We start from the raw sequence: 22,390 nt of genomic DNA on the forward strand, positions 1-22,390 counted from the left end.
ACTGATCAATTTTGTATTACTGAAATTATCCGTGGTAGAGTATCTGTTTTTACTCAGTGGTGGTGAACATTAGCCACTTCCTGACTCAGTTAAGATTTCCTGTCTATTGGTACTTTTTCCTTTGTCATCTGTCATGCTGTAATATGAGACCTAGGAGCAGCAAACTGTTTAAAATGGTCCTTAGTTTGGATTCTATAAGCTTTAATCCGAACCCTGATGTTTTGAAGATGAGAACAAAACCAGAATTTAGTTTTTATTACAGAATACATGTCACTAGATGAAAACTGAAAATTATTGTGGTTACATTCTCGCTGCAATTGTTTTCAATTCCACCATTTGCAGGTTTTTTAATGTCGGCCACAATTAATTTCCCTTATAGTTCACTCACAAGCATTGTTTTTAAGCTCTAAGCAAGTATTTGTGTTGGTACATAGTAATTTGTAATCTCATTGTTATTGTAAAGTTTTAGTTTAAAAGCCACAATTCTGAAGAAAATTGTAAAAAATGCTTCCTTTGAGTGGGTATATTGCAATTCAGTGTGTGCATATATTTTAACACTATTTCTGCATCAACGGCTGAATTTTATGCACCAGTGGATGTGTATTTTCATTTCCTGCACCAGCTATCCTGAGATTTCTGTGAGTAATATTGCTAATCAATGCTGAATCATCAGGGTAGTTTTGAGCTGTCTGTTTACATTATCTACAAATTGATTTGACACTGCCCAGGCTCAATGCATGCAGGACCATTACAGCCAACAGGCTGCGGAGACTTTCGACCTGTCATTCTGGGTTGGGTTTAAACTCTGGTCCCAGCGATGCAAGGCCAATGTCAAACCCAATACATGACCCCAGATTTTTATTCTTTTTGGGGGAAATAGATAGAACATTGTTTGTGCACTAAATGCATGATGGGATAGCCCAGCTTGTTAGGTGCCAAGCTGCTGATCCTGGCAGTGTTGGACAGAGGTCAGGTCAGGAAGATGTTTTTTTCTTCTATAATTAAGGCAGGACCTGGATATCAAATAACTAGTTTCAGCGACTCTGGCATGGGACACCTTTTGAATTTTTGTGAGACTAATATCTGAGCACATTTTTATTTTGTTTTTTCACATGTTCTGCTTTGAGAGGTCACTGATGCTGCTATGATGGCATTTCTGATTTGAAATGAGTAAAAATAAATATTTTGCAATGATCTAATGGCCTTCTCTACATAGAAACCTGGCATTAAAATAAACTTGAATATTTTACGAGTTAGTGGGGGTTATACTAAGGCTTCAAAAAAACCTGATGTTTATATAGAGATATTCTCTGAAACTAATTTAACTGTAAATACATTGAGCAGAATCCTGTTGTATAATAATGAATCAAGACATAATCCGACTTGGGAAAAGTATCTGGGCTGATTATCTATGGAACAGTATGTAAAAGCACAAAAATTGCTGCTCTTGACCTCTGATATTAACCCCATGTTCAGTTTGTTGCAGTCAGAGGTGGTGCTGCCCACAGGGGCCCCTGTGCAATCTATCTCTTTTGGTGGTACACACCACCTCCAGTGATGGCAGCACCATCTTATTTATATTCCTGGTTTACTGCAGATGGGAAAGCAACCTTTGGCAGTGTAAATGCATCATTACCCACAATGTTAAGCTCTATATCTTGGACAGGTAAAGTACTTTAGTGTCTGTGTGCAATGGATGAAGATTAGATGATAACTCAAAAAACCTAAAGTAATTGTGTATCGACACTGTAGACTTGTGTGTATTTAAAAATAAATCTATTTGAGTGCATAGAAATGTCAAATTACTTTGTATTTACAGCACAGACACAGGACATTCGGCTCAACAGGTCCACACAAGCCTCCTCCCACCCTTCATCTAACCCCATCAATATAATCCTTCTATTCCTTTGTCCTTCATGAGCTTATCTAGCTTCATAGAAACATAGAAAATAGGTGCAGGAGTAGGCCATTCGGCTCTTCGAGCCTCCACCACCATTCAATAAGATCATGGCTGATCATGCAACCTCAGTACCCCTTTCCTGCTTTCTCTCCATATCCTTTGATCCCTTTAGCCATAAGGGCCATATCTAACTCCCTCTTGAATATATCTAATGAACTGGCAACAACTCTCTGCGGTAGAGAATTCCACAGGTTCATAATTCTCTGAGTGAAGAAGTTTCTCCTCATCTCAGTCCTAAATGGCTTACCCCTTATCCTTAGCCTGTGTCCCCTGGTTCTGGACTTCCCCAACGTCAGGAACATTCTTCCCGCATCTAACCTGCCCAGTCCCGTCAGAATCTTATACGTTTCTATGAGCTCCCCTCTCATCCTTCTAAACTCCAGTGAATAAAGGCCCAGTTGATCCAGTCACTCCTCATATGACAGTCCTGCCATCCGGGAATCAGTCTGGTGAACCTTCGCTGCACTCCCCCAATAGCAAGAACGTCCTTCCTCAGATTAGGAGACCAAAACTGAACACAATATTCCAGGTGAGGCCTCACCAAGGCCCTGTACAACTGCAGTAAGAACTCCATGCTCCTATACTCAAATCTCCTAGCTATGGAGGCCAACATGCCATTTGCTGACTGCTGCGCCTGCATGCCAACTTTCAATGACTGATGTACCATGACACCCAGGTCTCGTTGACCCTTCCCTTTTCCTAATCTGCCGCCATTCAGACAATATTCTGCCTTCGTGTTTTTGCCCCCAAAGTGGATAACCTCACATTTATCCACATTATACTGCATCTGCCATGCATTTGCCCACTCACCTAACCTGTCCAAATCACCTTGCAGCCTCTTAGCATCCTCCTCACAGCTCACACCACCACCCAGCTTCGTGTCATCTGCAAACTTGGAGATATTACACTCAATTCCTTCATCTAAATCATTGATGTATATTGTAAATAGCTGGGGTCCCAGCACTGAGCCTTGCAGTACCCCACTAGTCACTGCCTGCCATTCTGAAAAGGACCCGTTTATCCCGACTCTCTGCTTCCTGTCTGCCAACCAGTTCTCTAGCCACGTCAGTACATTACCCCCAATACCATGTGCTTTAATTTTGCACACCAATCTCTTGTGTGGGACCTTGTCAAAAGCCTTTTGAAAGTCCAAATACATCACATCCACTGGTTCTCCCTTGTCCACTCTATTAGTTACATCCTCAAAAAATTCCAGAAGATTTGTCAAGCATGATTTCCCTTTCATAAATCCATGCTGATTTGGACCGATCATGACACTGCTTTCCAAATGCGCTGCTATTTCATCTTTAATAATTGATTCCAACATTTTCCCCACTACTGATGTCAGGCTAACCGGTCTATAATTCCCTGTTTTCTCTCTCCCTCCTTTTTTAAAAAGTGATGTTACATTAGCTACCCTCCAGTCCATAGGAACCGATCCAGAGTCGATAGACTGTTGGATACATCTTAAATATATCTTTGCAATTTACCTCAAATATTCCTTGTGGTAGCGAGTTCCACATTCTAACCACTCTCTGGATAAAGATGTTTCTCCTGAATTCTCCTATTGGATTTATTAGTGACTATCTTATATTTATGGCCCCGAGTTCTGGTCTTGTCCGCAAGTGGAATTATCTTCCCTTTGTCCACCCTTTCATAATCTTCATGACCTGATAGAGGTCTTCATCAGGTCACCCCTCAGTTTTGTCTTTTCCAGAGAAAAGAGCACCAGCCTATTCAATCTTTCCTGATAGATACAACCTCTCTGTTCTGGTATCATTCTAGTATTTTTTGCACCTTCTCCAATGCCTCTATCCTATATAAAACACTAGTTCGGCCCCAGCTTGGAGTATTGTGTCCAATTCTGGCCACCACACTTTAGAAAAGATATGAAGGCTTTGGAGTGGGTACAGAAGAGATTTACTCAAATGGTTCCAGGGATGTAAGGGATTCCGTTCCCGTCCTCCTTACAAACAGTTCTTGGACTTCAGGATTTATACGAATAAAATACACACAGCACCGGGCTTGGCTCAACCATACAAATCCCTCTGTGATTTGACCGGAATAACACACACCCCATACACAAGGTTATCTGAAATATCACAGTTTACACCCTTCCATGATTCGACTGCAACTTATAAAATTACTCGGACAAATTCCTCGACGATTTGGCTGAAACTTACAATCAGCCACGTAGCTGGCTGTTCTGGTGTTGATTGCAGGCCTGGACCAGGTGACCAACATCTGTCTGTCCTTCCCGACTGCAGTGCTCCACGCTCCGAAGTTGTCCTCTTTTATAAGGATTCATATCACAATATCTCAAACATATTCCCCGTTGTTCTCCTGTTGACTCGTCTGATGGTTAAGTCCTTTTGATTATTACTTTATTCCATGCCCTGATCCAGACCGGACTGAGCGGACATGATCAGTTCTCCTGCTGTGTAGAACAATGCAAACCTTCCATGGTAAAACATACCTGGCTCCAAAGTTAATGAATGTGTGAATGTCCCTCTTGACATTTGTGCTATTGTCTGTGCTGATTAAATCAGTGGCAGTTGTCCTGTAACATTGTCGGATGCGACTATTTGTACTAACTGAACTGCAGCCGTTTCTCTGTTATCCATTATCACATGACCTATTGCTGATTGGTCCCCTTGGAGGATAAGCCACAAGCTGAAGTTTCTCTGGAATGTGTGAATGGAACCTCCGAGCCTAACTTTGCACATTGTAACATGATCCATTTTGACTTCAGAAGTCAAAGGACACATCTCTTCCCCCCAACCAAAGTGCCTTACCCAGCACCTCCAACACCATAGATGGGGCATTGTGTACGGACTGTTAACAGGTGTATTAGGTATGAAGTGATTAGTGACAGTGTTGTGACTTCTGGATTTCATCCACTCCAACGATGAGCCTTGTAGGGGGTTGTAAGAAGGTGATCCATCTTCCCCGAGTTTCCCCCTCTCCCCTCTCTCTCCTCTTCCCCCCCCCCCTCCCCCCCACAAACCCCAGTCTATCTCTCTCTCTCTCTCTCTTCCCCCCCCCCCCACTCTCTCTCTCTCTCTCTCTCTCTCTCTCTCTCTCTTTCCCCCCCCCCCCCCCCCACCCAGGCGCGTGCTCTCTTCTCCTCCAAACCCTGCAGACACTCTTTTCTCCCCAGCCCCGGCTCTCTCTCTTTCTCCATCACCCCCCCCCCCCCCCCGTCTCTCTCTCTTTCTCCATCACCACCCCCCCCCCAGTCTCTCTCTTTCACCCCCCCCCAGTCTCTCTCTTTCACCCCCCCCCAGTCTCTCTCTTTCACCCCCCCCCCCAAGTCTCTCTCTTTCACCCCCCCCCCCAAGTCTCTCTCTTTCACACCCCCCCCCCAAGTCTCTCTTTCACCACCCCCCCCCCCCAAGTGTCTCTCTTTCACCCCCCCCCCCAAGTGTCTCTCTTTCACCCCCCCCCCCCCCCCAAGTGTCTCTCTCTCTCACCCCAGCCCCCCTCTTCCTCCCCACCACACATGCGCTCGCTCTCGCTCGCTCTCTCCCTTTCTTTTTTCTCGCTCTCTCTCCCTTTCTTTTTTCTCGCTCTCTCTCCCTTTCTTTTTTCTCGCTCTCTCTCCTCCCCCTTCTCCCCTAGTCTTGCTCTCCCCCGCCCGCTGCTTGTCTCATCTACCCTCGGGCCCTCTTGGGGCCAGATGGATCGGAGGCTAGGTGCTGTGTGGGCCTCGGAGCTGCAATGGAGGCCATGTGTTATTGCCGGGCTGCTCGGCACAGTGGCGGCAACGTGGTCGACAGATGGGCACATGCGTAGAAAAGGATCAGTGTAAATTGTGCTGGGGGGGTGCGGAGAGTCTGAGACTGTTTGTCCTAACTCTCACTCGACACATGCGCAGAAGGGAGACTCAGTATAAATAGTTACTGATATTTGTACATGATGTCCTTCCAGTTTCTTAATGAGCCATAGTTTTGTTGCAATGTTTGAGTTATCCCACCTCTGTGTGTTGTACTGAGGTTTGGCTTTTTATATTTCACAGTTCAGTCATATCCGTGGGTTTGTGAGGTTTTTGTATTCCATAAATTTTAGTTATGGGGGACAGATCCCACAGGGATGAAGGGTATGCAGTTACGTGGATAGACTGGAGAAGTTGGGGTTGTTCTCCATCGAGTAGAGGCTTATGGAGCATGGGTGCATGGGAGCACCAAAACCTCCTGGTTGCCCTTCAAGATGCACACCATCCTGACTTGGGAATATATCGCTGTTCCTTCATCGTTGCTGGATCAAAATCCTGGATCTCCCTACCTAACAGCACTGTGGGAGCACCTTCACCACATGGGCTGCAACGGTTCAAGAAATCAGTTTACCATGACTTTCTCATGGGCAATTAGTGATGGCCAATAAATATTGGCCTTCCCAGCGACGCCCACATCCCGTGAATCCATTTAAAAAAAAAGGGCTTCATCACCATCATAGGCAGTCCCTCGGAATCGAGGAAGACTTGCTTCCACTCCTGAAGTGAGTTCTATGGTGGCTGAACAGTCCAATACGAGAGCCGCAGACTCTGTCACCAGTGGGACAGATAGTCGTTGAGGGAAGGGGTGGGTGGGACTGGTTTGCCGCACGCTCTTTCCGCTGTCTGCGCTTGATTTCTGCACACTCGGCGACGAGACTCGAGGAGCTCAGCGCCCTCCCGGATGCACTTGCTCCATTTAGGCTGGTCTTGGGCCAGGGACACCCAGGTGTCAGTGGGGATGTCGCACTTTATCAGGGAGGTTTTGAGGATGTCCTTGCAGCATTTACGCTGCCCACCTATGGCTCGTTTGCCATGAAGGAGCTCCGAGTGGAGCACTTGCTTTGGGAGTCTCGTGTCTGGCATGCGAACTATGTGGCCTGCCCAGCGGAGCTGATCGAGTGTGGTTAGTGCTTCAATGCTGGGGATGTTGGCCTGGACGAGGACGCTGATGTTGGGGAAAGGCTTGGAGGATATTTGATAGTGGTGTTTAAAATCATTAAGGGTTAAGATAGAGTAAATAAGAGAAACTGTTTCTAATGGCTGAAGGGCAGATTAGCAGGGGACATAGACTTATGATTGGTAAAAGAACCAGAAGTGACATGGGGTAAAGCTTTTTTTATGCTACAAGATCTTATGATTTGAAATGCACGGCCTGATAGGATGATGGGTACATATTCAATAGTAGCCTTCAAAAGGGAATTGGATAAACACTTGAAGGAGACAGCATTCAGGAATATGGTGAAAAGCGGAGGAGTGAGACTAACTGGATTGCTCTTCAAAAGAGCTGGTGCAGACTTGATGGGCTGAATAGCCTCTTTCTGTGCTGTACTATTCTATGATTCAGTGATCTCTGCTTTTCAATTCTATCCCACTAGAAATGGACCCCAGCGCTTTGTTTTCTTGTTTTGTAGCCTTTTTAACTTGCATCGCTACTTTGTGATTTGTGTATCTGTACCCTTCGATCTCTCTCTCCCTCTATCCCATTTAGACACTTATTTTCCAAGGAATACGTGGCCTACTCTTCCTACCAAAATGTACCACCTCACACTTATCTATATTGAAATTCATTTGCCAATTACATGCCCATTCTGCAAGTTTATTTGTCTTCCTGTATTTTGTCATAGTCCTCTGTATTGACACCACCCCACCAATTTGTCATCTGCAAATGTTGAAATTGTATTTCTGATTTCTGAATTATTTATGTAAATGGTGAACAACAGTGGTCCCAGCACCGCTCTCTGTGAAACACCACTTCCCACCTTTTGCCAATTTTTACACAAGATTATAATCTGATTAAGAGCAACTTTGATCTGTACATAAATTTTCCTACTGACTTTATTTCCGAGTGAAATAAGCTGTATTTTCCCCTCTCCCTTATTTTCTCACTGTTTCTGTTGAGAGCATTAACTAAGATATGACTTTCCACTTCACATCGCCCATCTATCGCCCAAAACGGACCTCTAGCACCCATTTTCAACAAAAAATGGAAACTGGGCCCAAAACATTGCTGGAAAAATAGACCCCCAAGTTTTGGCTCACTTTGCCGAAATGATCGCTAAACTGATCGCTGATACAAGGCCCATCCCAACTTTCGGCACATAGCCAGCACTTCGCTGGGCTGATGCAAGGCCGAAAAGATCGCTGAGAAATAGTTGCTTTTCCCGGGCTTAACAGAAGGAAATGGGCACTACGGACACCATTTTGAAGATCGGAGGAAGGGTGGAGGCAACAGAAAAAAAGGAGCTAAATAGTTGAGTTATTTAGAGAGTTATTTATAGATCTATCAACTCAGAATATCATATTATGGTGTGTGTGTGTGTGTATATATATAGATAGGTATTGCATAGCCATTTTTTTGGTGAAAATTGCTTTTATACATAGTGAGAATAATTACTGATATTGTTGGGGCCTATTAGACTGACTGGTATACAGTGTAGAGAGATTAGTTTAATTTAGTGAAAGTAATTATTGATAGTGATGGGGCCTATGCTTTCCCTGCCATTACTTGTAACTGCTCACACACTGGTTACTGAAAGGATCAATCAAAGCGGTGGCAAAGTAATGCGTAGAAAGAGATGGAGACACAGGAGGTGAGCGTAGAGCCAACAAAGGTACTTGGAAAAGCAATCTTACCTGAACTTGTCTGAAAACGCTTGTCTTAAGAGGCTGCGATTCCGGAAGGAGATCATCGATGAGATTTGTCAACTCGTCAAGGGTGATCTTGTAGCCTTCCAGCATCATCAGAACCGCACTGTCCGTTGAGGTGAAGGTTATTGCTGCCCCAGCCTTTACGCATCGGGACCTTTTCAGGCTTCAGCTGGTGACATCTGCCATATCTCTCAGCACGCCACACACTGCTGCATTCGACAGGTGACTGAAGCCCTTTACGCTCGCAGGATGGACTTCATAAGCTTCCTAATGACCAGGGAGGCACAGACCGAGAGGGCTTTGGGTTTCTACAGAATATCACACTTCCCCAAGGTACAGGGAGCAATAGACTGCATGCACATTGCCCTGAAAGCACCCTTAAAGAACGCGGAGGTGTTTCGTAACAGAAAGGGGTTCCACTCTCTCAATGTGCAGCTTGTTATCGACCACAACCAAATAATCATGACAGTAAATGCTACATTTCCTGGCAGCATCCATGATGCGCACATCCTATTTGAGAGTGACGTAATCAATTAGCCAGAAGGTCACGGTTGGATGCTGGGGGGATAAAGGATATGACCTTGCCAGTTGGCTGATCACCCCTCTGCGTAATCCCGTCACTGAAGCAGGGAAGCGTTATAATGAAAGTCACATAGCGACACGCAACATCGTTGAAAAGACAATTGGAGTCCTAAAGCAGTGCTTCAGATGCCGAGATCATTCTGGTGGCAGCCTACAGTACCACCCTGACCAGGTCGCTGAGTTTGTTGTGGTGTGTTGCATGCTGCTATAAGGAGAGGTCAGTAATGCCAGATTGGGCTGCAGGTCCATCAGAAGGAGGGGAGATGGAAGAGGCAGAAGAGAAGGCAGGCGAGGACCTAGGGGAGCGCAATGAGCCTGGCGATCTCTCACCAGGGCCACCATCCCCCTCCCAAAGACTAGTACCCAGTTCCAGTTACACGGCTGCTAAGCTGTTGCGTGAGCAGTTCATTTATGAACGCTTTGCATGAACTTTCATTGCGGATATTCACATTTGAAACATAGAAACATAGAAAATAGGTGCAGGAGTACGCCATTCCGCCCTTCGAGCCTGCACCACCATTCAATAAGATCATGGCTGATCATTCACCTCAGTACCCCTTTCCTGTTTTCTCTCCATACCCCTTGATCCCTTGAGCCGTAAGGGCCACATCTAACTCCCTCTTGAATATATCCAATTGCATTTACAGTTATGGTTAATCAAAAGTTTCATTTATGCCTTGCCTGCGCTGGCCTGGCATCTGCATTAATGCTTAGCTTAAGTAAAGTGAAGCTATAATAAAAGACTGAACAAATGATGATGAACAACTATAAATATGTTATGTTATATGTTATGCTTAATGTATCTAATGTAACTGAGAGAAGGCACAACAATTGTTGAATTCAATAATTTAAAAAAAAATTACGTAACGAATTAACAACCTCCAACCCGCCCCCAAACCCCCTCACAACCCAAAACAACTATAAACAAAACAATTAACAATTTAACACAATTTAACAATGTAGTTGAAAAACAGAAAAACACCCCCCCCCCCCCCCACTACCTGCAGCCACGATTCCCTCCAGGTCCTTTCCCACCCCGCCTTCCTACCCCACCCACCCGTTTTGGTCTACGCAGACCGACATGAATGTGGTGTGCAGCGTGGGACGGCAAGACTTCCTGCCGTGGTGGAGGTGACGCAGTGGATGCAGAAGCCTGAGGCTCCACTTCCGAGCCAGAAGGAACTGTGTCCTCTGTACTCGCTTGAGTGCTAGGAGTCTCACTGCGAGCCGACACAACACCTTGGAGTGCAGTGCCGTGTCCAGCCAGCAACGCATGGTTGTGGCGGTCTGTTCTCTGATCGCCTCCAAGGTCTCCCGTGCTATCTCCATTTGCATGGAAGACCAGTTGGAGAAGTTCGTGTTGAACTGGCTCCAGGTTGTGGAGAAACCCTCGAACCCCTGGATAAGGTCGCAACCGATCGTGACCGTCTCTCTGCACAGGGATATCAAGCACTCCGTCTGACCTTCAAAGGTAGGCGATTGCTCACCTCTCCGACCCGACCTCCGTAGTGTGAAAATGTTGCGCCTTGGCATTGCCACCTACACATCGCTTGGTCCTGGTGCCTCATCCCTCAATAGAGATGACCGCAGGTTCTTCCCCCTCCCCCTCCCCACCCCCGAGACAACAATGTTTGATTCCTCCTCCTCCTCCTCCTCTTCCTCTTCCTCTTCCTCTTCCTCCACACTAAATTGTTCATCCTCTTCCTCCTCCGAGGTGGTTGCTGTTGATGGTGCAGGAGGAGTGAATGGTTGAAGTGAGACGACCTCCTCAGGTTGACCTTAAAAACACGAATGACATTCCTAAACAACTTATTAGAACATTAACGGTGATCATTAATAGGAAACATTACATATCGATAGTTTTCAATACCCCATATGCACAAGGGGTCACCCGGGCTGCATCCCCCTGCAAAACAGATACACCGCTTTGGGTACTGTTGAGGGGGATGACTCATCAGGAGAGAGCAGCAGCAGCCAAGTTCATGGCACCGTGGGTGGCTCTCCTGCACAGGAGGACAGGAAAAAGAGTGGGAGAGCTATAGTGATAGGGGATTCGATTGTAAGGGGAATAGATAGGCGTTTCTGCGGCCGCAACCGAGACTCCAGGATGGTAAATTGCCTCCCTGGTGCAAGGGTCAAAGATGTCTCGGGGCGGCTGCAGGACATTCTGAAAAGGGAGGGTGAACAGTCAGTTGTCGTGGTGCATATATAGGTAGTAACGATATAGGTAAAAAACGGGATGGGGTCCTACAAGACGAATTTAGGGAGCTAGGAGCTAATTTTTAAAAGTAGGACCTCAAAGGTAGTAGTCTCAGGATTGCTACCAGTGCCATGTGCTAGTCAGAGTAGGAATCGCAGGATAGCTCAGATGAATACGTGGCTTGAGGAGTGGTGCAGAAGGGAGGGATTCAAATTCCTGGGACACTGGAACCGGTTCTGGGGGAGGTGGGACCAGTACAAACCGGATGGTCTGCACCTGGGCAGGACCGGAACGAATGTCCTAGGGGGAGTGTTTGCTAGTGCTGCTGGGGAGGAGTTAAACTAATATGGCAGGGAGATGGGAACCGATGCAGGGAGACAGAGAGAAACAAAATGGAGGCAGAAGCAAAAGATAGAAAGGAGAATAGTAAAAGTAAAAGTGGAGGGCAGAGAAACCCAAGGCAAAAAACAAAAAGGGCCACATTACAGAAAATTTCTCAAGGGGAAAAGTGTGTTAAAAAGACAAGCCTGAAGGCTTTGTGCCTCAATGCGAGGAGTATTCAGAATAAGGTGGACGAATTAACTGCACAGACAGCAGGTAACAGATATGATGTAATTGGCATCACGGAGACATGGCTCCAGGGTGACCAAGGCTGGAAACTCAACATCCAGGGATATTCAACATTGAGGAAGGATAGGCAGAGAGGAAAAGGAGGCGGAATGGCATTGCTGGTTAAAGAGGAAATTAATGCAATAGTAAGGAGCGACATTAGTCTGGATGATGTGGAATCGGTATGGGTGGAGCTACGGAATTCCAAAGCGCAGAAAACGTGTACAGACCACCAAACAGTGAGGTTGGGGACAGCATCAAATAAGAAATTAGGGATGTGTGCAATAAAGGTACAGAAATTATCATGGGTGACTTTAATCTACATATTGATTGGGCTAACTAAACTGGTAGCAATGCGGTGGAGGAGGATTTCCTAGAGTGTATTAGGGATGGTTTTCTAGACCAATATGTTGAGGAACCAACCAGAGAGCTGGCCATCCGAGACTGGGTGATGTGTAATGAGAAGGGACTAATTAACAATCTTGTTGTGTGAGGCCCCTTGGAGAAGAGTGACCATAATATGGTAGAATTCTTTAGTAGGATGGAGAGTGACACAGTTAATTCGGAAACTAGGGTCCTGAAGTTAAGGAAAGGTAACTTCGACGGTATGAGGTGTGAATTGGCTAGAATAGACTGGCAAATGATACTTAAAGGGTTGACGGTGGATAGGCAATGGCAAACATTTAAAGATCACATGGATGAACTTCAGCAATTGCACATCCCTGTCTAGAGTAAAAATACAACTGGGAAGGTGGCTCAACCATGGCTAACAAGGGAAATTAAGGATAGTGTTAAAGCCAAGGAAGAGGCATATAAATTGGCTAGAAAAAGCAACAAACCTGAGAACTGGGAGAAATTTAGAATTCAACAGAGGAGGACGAAGGGTTTAATTAAGAGGGGGAAAATAGAGTACGAGAGGAAGCTTGCAGGGAACATAAAAACTGACTGCAAAAGCTTCTATAAATATGTGAAGACAAATGTAGGTCCCTTGCAGTCGGATTCAGGTGAATTTATAATGGGGAACAAAGAAATGGCAGACCAATTGAACAAATACTTCGGTTCTGTCTTCACGAAGGAAGACACAAATAACCTTCCGAATGTACTAGGGGACAGTGGGTCAAGTGAGAAGGAGGTACGGAAGGATATCCTTATTAGGTGGGAAATTGTGTTAGGGAAATGGATGGGATTGAAGGCTGATAAATCCCCGGGACCTGATAGTCTGCATCCCAGAGTACTTAAGGAAGTGGCTGTAGAAATAGTGGATGCATTGATCATTTTCCAACAGTCTATCGACTCTGGATCAGTTACTATGGACTGGAGGGTAGCTAATGTAACACCACTTTTTAAAAAAGGAGGGAGAGAGAAAACAGGGAATTATAGACCGGCCAGCCTGACATCGGTACTGGGTAAAATGATGGAATCAATCATTAAGGATGAAATAGCAGCGCATTTGGAAAGCAGTGACAGGATCGGACCAAGTCAGCATGGATTTATAGAAACATAGAAACATAGAAAATAGGTGCAGGAGTAGGCCATTCGGCCCTTCGAGCCTGCACCGCCATTCAATGAGTTCATGGCTGAACATGCAACTTCAGTACCCCATTCTTGCTTTCTCGCCATACCCCTTGATCCCCCTAGTAGTAAGGACGACATCTAACTCCTTTTTGAATATATTTAGTGAATTGGCCTCAACAACTTTCTGTGGTAGAGAATTCCACAGGTTCACCACTCTCTGGGTGAAGAAGTTTCTCCTCATCTCGGTCCTAAATGGCTTACCCCTTATCCTTCAACTGTGACCCCTGGTTCTGGACTTCCCCAACATTGGGAACATTCTTCCTGCATCTAACCTGTTGAAACCTGTCAGAATTTTAAACGTTTCTATGAGATCCCCTCTCATTCCTCTGAACTCCAGTGAATACAAGCCCAGTTGGTCCAGTCTTTCTTGATAGGTCAGTCCCGCCATCCCGGGAATCAGTCTGGTGAACCTTCGCTGCACTCCCTCAATAGCAAGAATGTCCTTCCTCAAGTTAGGAGACCAAAACTGTACACAATACTCCAGGTGTGGTCTCACCGAGGCCCTGTACAAATGTAGTAACACCTCCCTGCCCCTGCACTCAAATCCCCTCGCGATGAAGGCCAACATGCCATTTGCTTTCTTAACCGCCTGCTGTACCTGCATGCGAACCTTCAATGACTGATGTACCATGACACCCAGGTCTCGTTGCACCTCCCCTTTTCCTAATCTGTCACCATTCAGATAATAGTCTGTCTCTCTGTTTTTACCACCAAAGTGGATAACCTCACATTTATCCACATTATACTTCATCTGCAATGCATTTTCCCATTCACCTAACCTAACCAAGTTGCTCTGCAGCCTCATAGCATCCTCCTCGCAGCTCACACTGCCACCCAACTTAATGTCATCTGCAAATTTGGAGATACTAAATTTAATCCCCTCTTCTAAATCATTAATCTACAATGTGAACAGCTGGGGCCCCAGCACAGAACCTTGCGGTATACATAAGAATTAGGAACAGGAGTAGGCCATCTAGCCCCCAGAGCCTGCTCCGCCATTCAACAAGATCATGGCTGATCTGGCCGTGGACTCAGCTCCACTTACCCGCCCACTCCCCGTAACCCTTAATTCCCTTATTGGTTAAAAATCTATCTATCTGTGACTTGAATACATTCAATGAGCTAGCCTCAACTGCTTCCTTGGGCAGAGAATTCCACAGATTCACAACCCTCTGGGAGAAGAAATTCCTTCTCAACTCGGTTTTAAATTGGCTCCCCCGTATTTTGAGGCTGTGCCCCCTAGTTCTAGTCTCCCCGACCAGTGGAAACAACCTCTCTGCCTCCATCTTGTCTATCCCTTTCATTATTTTAAATGTTTTTATAAGATCACCCCTCATTCTTCTGAACTCCGAGTAAAGACCCAGTCTACTCAATCTATCATCATAAGGTAACCCCCTCATCTCCGGAATCAGCCTAGTGAATCGTCTCTGTACCCCCTCCAAAGCCAGTATATCCTTCCTTAAGTAAGGTGACCAAAACTGCACGCAGTACTCCAGGTGCGGCCTCACCAATACCCTGTACAGTTGCAGCGGGACCTCCCTGCTTTTGTACTCCATCCCTCTCTCAATGAAGGCCAACATTCCATTCGTCTTCCTGATTACCTGCTGCACCTGCAAACTAACTTTTTTGGATTCATGCACAAGGACCCCCAGGTCCCTCTGCACCTCAGCATGTTGTAATTTGTCCCCATTCAAATAATATTCCCTTTTACTGTTTTTTTTCCCCAAGGTGGGTGACCTCACATTTTCCGACATTGTATTCCATCTGCCAAACCTTAGCCCATTCGCTTAACCTATCGAAATCTCTTTGCAGCTTCTCTGTGTCCTCTACACAACCTGCTTTCCCACTAATCTTTGTGTCATCTGCAAATGTTGTTACACTACACTCTTCCCCTCTTCCAGGTCATCTATGTATATTGTAAACAGTTGTGGTCCCAGAACCGATCCCTGTGGCACACCACTAACCACCGATACTAGCACGTATCCCACTAGTCACTGCCTGCCATTCTGAAAAGTACCCATTTACTCCTACTCTACTTTCTGTCTGCCAACCAGTTCTCAATCCACTACCCCCAATCCCATGTGCTTTAACTTTGCACATTAATCTCTTGTGTGGGACCTTGTCGAAAGCCTTCTGAAAGTCCAAATACACCACATCAACTGGTTCTCCCTTGTCCACTCTACTGGAAACTTCCTCAAAAAATTCCAGTATATTTATCAAGCATGATTTCCCTGTCACAAATCCATGCTGACTTGGACCCATCATGTCACCTCTTTCCAAATGCGCTGCTATGACATCCTTAATAATTGATTCCATCATTTTACCCACTACCGATGTCAGGCTGACCGGTCTATAATTCCCTGTATTCTCTCTTCCCTCCTTTTTTAAAAATTGGGGCTAACCTCCACTCCATAGGAACTGATCCAGAGTCTATGGAATGTTGGAAAATGACTGTCAATGCATCCGCTATTTCCAAGGCCACCTCCTTAAGTACTCTGGGATGCAGACCATCAGGCCCTGGGGATTTATCGGCCTTCAATCCCATCAATTTCCCCAATACAATTTCCTGACTAATAAGGATTTCCCTCAGTTCCTCCTTCTTACTACACCCTCTGACCCCTTTTATATCCGGAAGGTTGTTTGTGTCCTCCTTAGTGAATACCGAACCAAAGTACTTGTTCAATTGGTCTGCCATTTCTTTGTTCCCAGTTATGACTTCCCCTGATTCTGACTGCAGCGAACCTATGTTTGTCTTTACTAACCTTTTTTTGTTTCATATCTATAGAAGCTTTTGCAGTCCATTTTAATGTTCCCTGCAAGCTTCCTCTCGTACTCTATTTTCCCTGCCCTAATCAAACCGTTTGTCCTCCTCTGCTGAGTTCTAAATTTCACCCAGTCCCTGGGTTCGCTGCTATTTCTGGCCAATTTGTATGCCACTTCCTTGGCTTTAATACTATCCCTGATTTCCCTTGATAGCCACGGTTGAGCCACCTTATCTTTTTTATTTTTACGCCAGACAGGGATGTACAATTGTTGTAGTTCATCCATGCAGTCTCTAAATGTCTGCCATTGCCCATCCACAGTCAACCCCTTAAGTATCATTCGCCAATCTATCCTAGCCAATTCACGCCTCATACCTTCAAGGTACCCTTCTTTAAGTTTTGCACCATGGTCTCTGATTTAACTGTTTCATTCTCCATCCTAATGTAGAATTCCACCATATTGTGGTCATTCTTCCCCAAGGGGCCTCGCACAACGAGATTGCTAATTAATCCTCTCTCATTACACAGCACCCAGTCTAAGATGGCCTCCCCCCTAGTTGGTTCCTCGACGTATTGATCTAGAAAACCATCCCTTATGCACTCCAGGAAATCCTCCTCCACCGTATTGTTTCTAGTTTGGTTAGCCCAATCTATATGCATATTAAAATCACCCATGATAACTGCTGCACCTTTATTGCATGCACCTCTAATTTCCTGTTTGATGCCCTCCCCAACATCACTACTACTGTTTGGAGATCTGTACACAACTCCCATTAGCGTTTTCTACCCTTTGGTATTCTGTAGCTCCACCTATACCGATTCCACATCATCCAAGCTAATGTCTTTCCTTATAATTGCATTAATTTCCTCTTTAACCAGCAACGCCACCCCGCCTCCTTTTCCTTTCTGTCTATCCTTCCTAAATGTTAAATACCCCTGGATGTTGAGTTCCCAGCCTTGGTCACCCTGGAGCTATGTCTCCGTGATGCCAATCACATCGTATCCGTTAACTGCTATCTGCGCAGTTAATTCGTCCACCTTATTCCGAATACTCCTCGCACTGTGCCTTTTTAACACACTTTGACCCTTTAGAATTTTGTTGCAAAGTGGCCCTTTTTGTTTTTTGCCTTGGGTTTCTCTGCCCTCCACTTTTACTCATCTCCTTTCTGTCTTTTGCTTCTGTCTCCATTTTGTTTCCCTCTGTCTCCCTGCATTGGTTCCCATCCCCCTACCATATTAGTTTAACTCCTCCCCAACAGCACGAGCAAACACTCCTCCTAGGACATTGGTTCCGGTCCTGCCTAGGTGCAGACCGTCCGGTTCGTACTGGTCCCACCTCCCCCAGAATCGGTTCCAATGCCCCAGGAATTTGAATCCCTCCCTGCTGCACCACTGCTCAAGCCATGAAAGGAAAATCATGCTTGACGAATCTTCTGGAATTTTTTGCGAATGTAACTCGTAGAGTGAACAAGGGAGAACCAGTGGATGAGGTGTATTTGGGCTTTCAAAAGGCTTTTGACAAGGTCCCACACAAGAGATTGGTGTGCAAAATCCAAGCGCATGGTATTGGGGGTAATGTACTGATGTGGATAGAGAACTGGTTGGCAAACAGGAAGCAAAGAGTCAGGATAAACGGGTCCTTTTCAGAAAGGCAGGCAGTGACTCGTAAAGTGCCGCAGGGCTCAGTGCTGGGACCCCAGCTCTTTACAATATACATTAACGAATTAGATGAAGGAATTGAGTGTACTAGCTCCAAGTTTGCGGATGACACTAAACTGGGTGGTGGTGTGAGCTGTGAGGAGGACACTAATCGGCTGCAGGGTGACTTGGACAGGTTAGGCGAGTGGGCAAATGCATGGCAGATGCAGTATAATGTGGATAAATGTGAGGTTATACATTTTGGGGGCAAAAACACGAAGGCAGAATATTATCTGAATGGTGGTGGATTTGGAAAAGGGGAGGTGCAACGAGACCTAGGTGTCATGGTTCATCAGTCATTGAAAGTGGGCATGCAGGTACAGCAGGCTGTGAAGAAGGCAAATGGTATGTTGGCCTTCATAGCTAGGGGATTTGAGTATAGGAGCAGGGAGGTCTTACTGCAGTTGTACAGGCCCTAGTGAGGCCTCACCTGGAACATTATGTTCAGTTTTGGTCTCCTAATCTGAGGAAGGACGTTCTTGCTATTGAGGGAGTGCAGCGAAGGTTCACCAGACTGATTCCAGGGATGGCTGGACTGTCATTTGAGGAGAGACTGGATCAACTGGGCCTTTATTCACTGGAGTTTAGAAGGATGAGAGGGGATCTCATAGAAACGTACAAGATTCTGACTGGACTGGGCAGGTTAGATGCGGGAAGAATGTTCCCTATGTTGGGGAAGTCTAGAACCAGGGGACATAGTCTTAGGATAAGGGATAAGCCATTTAGGACTGAGATGAGGAGAAACTTCTTCATTCAGAGAGTTGTTAACTTATGGAATTCCCTGCCGCAGAGAGTTGTTGATGCGAGTTCATTGGATATATTCAAGAGGGAGTTAGATATGGCCCTTATGGCTAAGGGGATCAAGGGGTATGGAGAGAAAACAGGAAAGGGGTACTGAGGGAATGATCAGCCGTGATCATATTGAATGGTGGTGCAGGCTCGAAGGGGCCAAATGGCCTGCTCCTGCACCTATTTTCTATGCTTCTATGACATCATTCGTCCATCAAAGGTACATCACAAGTATATTGCATGACATTACATGCGTAACTAAGATTTTTAAAATGTCTTTAAAAATGTTTGACACATTGCACAGTTCCCATTACTCACGAGACTCGAGGCTGGGTTCGGCCAGACCACGGGTCGTGACCGAACGGCTGTCATGTCCCACCAGTGCGACCGCGAGCTCCTCAATTTCTGATAGAGGCTGGAGCTAAGCAGAGCTGCCCCCGTCCTCCTCTACTCTGAATGGTTGATGGATGCCTTCTGCAAATGAGAAGAGAACATGGCAAGGCATAAGCTAATGGACTTGTTAATGAACATTTAAGAATGACAGACTTAAATTTAATGTCGGAGATGCAAAGTTCGATTTAAAAGTTTGCATTGCATATGAACAATATTTCATAAATATAAAATTCAACTTACTGTTAGGATGCATAAATTAATTCGTAATTTAATTAATACAATAAAAAATAAAATTCAAGCTTCCAATTAAAATTTGCGTGCATCATTAAAATATTGCATTTAACAATTTAATTATGACCTGCAACTTACTCTGGCTGCTGCCGACAAGCTGCTTCCACCTTTTCTGGCACTGGTCAGGTATCCACATCTTATGGGGTGCAGATGTGACGACATCGGCAATCTCCTGCCAGAATTTTCGGTCGACGCGGAGTGGAGGTTTCCCATGCCAAGTCGTCCCACCTGCCGTGGACAAGTGCCTTGTTGCTGAAAGGTTTTGCCCTTTTCCTTTCGCTTTCGCCTTTTGATATAATTTTAATAAAGTTTAAAATTAATTTTGGGACATTCCGGCCACTTTCACAATAAAAAGACTAACAATATAATTTTTTTAAAGTAGTAAAAACTTTTTTTGTCTCAACAAATTCCAACAAGTCCAACAATTCTCCTCTGCCTTCCTTCACTCGCTCTATCTCCGATCTCTTTCTCTGACCCTCCCTGTGCCTTCTGAGCACGTGTAATGACCCCGGATCTCTCAAAACGCGGCAAAGAAAGTCAGCCTAAAAAAATCCCACACATGTGCAGAATCGCGTTGCTAGGGAAGCTTTTTTTGACTTCCGTTTTCGGTTGGCGATCGTGAGATCACCGAAAAATCACATCGCCCATTTGACATTGCTGGGGTCAAGCCAAGTGGAAACTTTCAACAAAAAAAAAGGGCCTTGTCCCAGCGATCAGCAAGGCCGAGACGTCCCACATCACTGGAACAAGGCCCATTTTTTTCAGCCTTAGACACCTCGTGGAAAGTCTAGCCCATGGTTTATCTGGTTCTAAAAGCTTTCTGGTATTTTGTTCAAGTGGTCATTCTTTGGCAAGCAAGGTAATGATTATTGGAAGGCTATTCAATGTTGGGGGCCATCAAAGCCAATTCATATATTGTCCTCACCCAACATCTTCGTGTACACATTTTCCAGCGGGGGGTCAATGAACAACGTTTTCTTATGTGTTCTCTCTATCCTGCACTAACCCTACCCCCCCAATCTTCCTTCCACCCCAAGCAAACCCGGAGCTACTCGGGCTAATTGGTCCAATAATTACTGCCATTGCTGTCATCAGCCAGATTTGTTTTTTTAAAGTACAATAGCAAGGAAGATAGTTGTGTTTTTAGTGTGATAGATGCTACTGTTTTTAGATTATGTTTTTCCGTTATGGGATTTTCCAGTCCCAACCAAATGATTTGAGAACATTTACCCTTGTGATTATTACACTAAGATCAATTCGTAATATTCACAAAACGAATTCCATGTCAATACAAATTCTTTAAATGCACTTAAAATTATTTTTCTGTCAAATTCAACTCCAAAGAAGTTGGCTTTTTGTGTTGCTAGATCTGAGTTGGCATTTTTTGACTTTGAAAAATGTGAATATGAGAGATTGTCGCATCTGTGTCGCTGAAGGAGGTTGCATGAAGGTAGATGGGGAAGGGGTGGGAGAGAAGGTTATTTGATAGAATAGACAAAGTTGGCAAATGCACATCAAATATTTATCTCATAGTAATGATGTTGGAATATTAGGGAAAGTTCTGCAATCCGACAGTCCCGGTAGGGAACTGCGCTTTTAGGAAATCGCAAGTGTGCAACCCATGATTTTTCCTTAATTAATTTTTGTAATTTTGAAATCACAAACTATATGGGGTTCTTGCGATTTCGCAGGATATCCTCTCTGCAAGTCTCAGATTGCTGAATCGCCACTATTGTGAACTATGACCAAAACTAAGAGATTGCCAGATCCAAGAAAGAAAAAAATACATTAGATTCCCATCAGTCAACCCTATAAACCAAAATTGCTTGGTAATCAGATATACCAACAGAGAGTACAGAATTATATTCATCTAATGAATTTTGATGCATCATTGAGGATCGGTATACCAACATTGTCAGTATGGCTAAATTTGTGGCACTTTCTCCTCTTTGTCAGGAGGTTCTAGGTTTGAACCCCATTACAGGATTGAACCCTTAGCTCATTAGGCTGACATCCTTGCATAGTACTGATGGACTTTGAATCAGATGTTAAGATGTTCTGTCTGCCTGCTCCAGTGATTCAGGTTCATGGCACTATTTAAAGACGACCAGGGAATTCTGATAGTGTAGCTAATATTTCTCCCAGATCTAACAGCACCAATAACAAAAAAGGATATCCATTTGATGGCTGTTTGTTGGTTGTGTTAGTCTACATAACAAAGTTACTGCACTTTGAGGACAAAAAAATCTAATTGAGCAAGTATTTTGAGACATCCTGATGGCAAGGCGTAATATAAACTATTAAGGTAGATTATTAATTAGACATTTGAAAGGCTGCCAGGAGCCATTGAGATTAAAGGTTTGTTTGTAAGTAGAAACTTTCTTTATATTACAAGGTTTCTTTATTGCATTGCTACCGAGAATGGGCATTTGCTGGAACTCTTGATCTGAGAAGCTGTTTCATTGTCCAAGTGCAGCTGTATACAATTCTAGTGAAACAGTTAAAGGTCACTGTCATGTGGTAATTACCACTGCTGCAACCATCCATACTGAAGCATTGTTAATCAACATTTTTAAAATAATTCATCTGATTGTGCCCAGAGAAGATACGTAAAATATTAATTTTTTAGCGAGTAGCTGCTAAGAATGTGACCTGCATGGCACATCTGTGACAAAATAGGTAGGTGGTGCCATCTTGTGGTAATCTATTGTAACCATTTTGCTGCATTTTTAAAAAGGAAAAACTTGCATCATCTGAATGTCTCAAAATGACTTTATAGCCAACAAATTACCTTTGCAATATAGTCATTATCAATATGCAGGCATTCACGGCAGCCAAGAGCAGAAAATAAATGAGCAGGTAATCTGATTCTGATTGTGTTAATTGAG

The 22,390-nt window shown here is 44.7% G+C and overlaps 1 protein-coding gene across 1 annotated transcript in view; it reads left to right on the top strand.

Moving 5' to 3' along the window:
• iqgap2 (IQ motif containing GTPase activating protein 2) overlaps window positions 1-22,390 on the top strand; it is a 405,429-nt gene that overhangs the window by 180,398 nt on the left and 202,641 nt on the right. The gene's annotated exons all lie outside the window — the stretch shown is intronic.

Source organism: Pristiophorus japonicus, chromosome 1 (assembly GCF_044704955.1).
Source record: "Pristiophorus japonicus isolate sPriJap1 chromosome 1, sPriJap1.hap1, whole genome shotgun sequence".
NCBI classification, from domain to species: Eukaryota; Metazoa; Chordata; class Chondrichthyes; family Pristiophoridae; genus Pristiophorus; species Pristiophorus japonicus.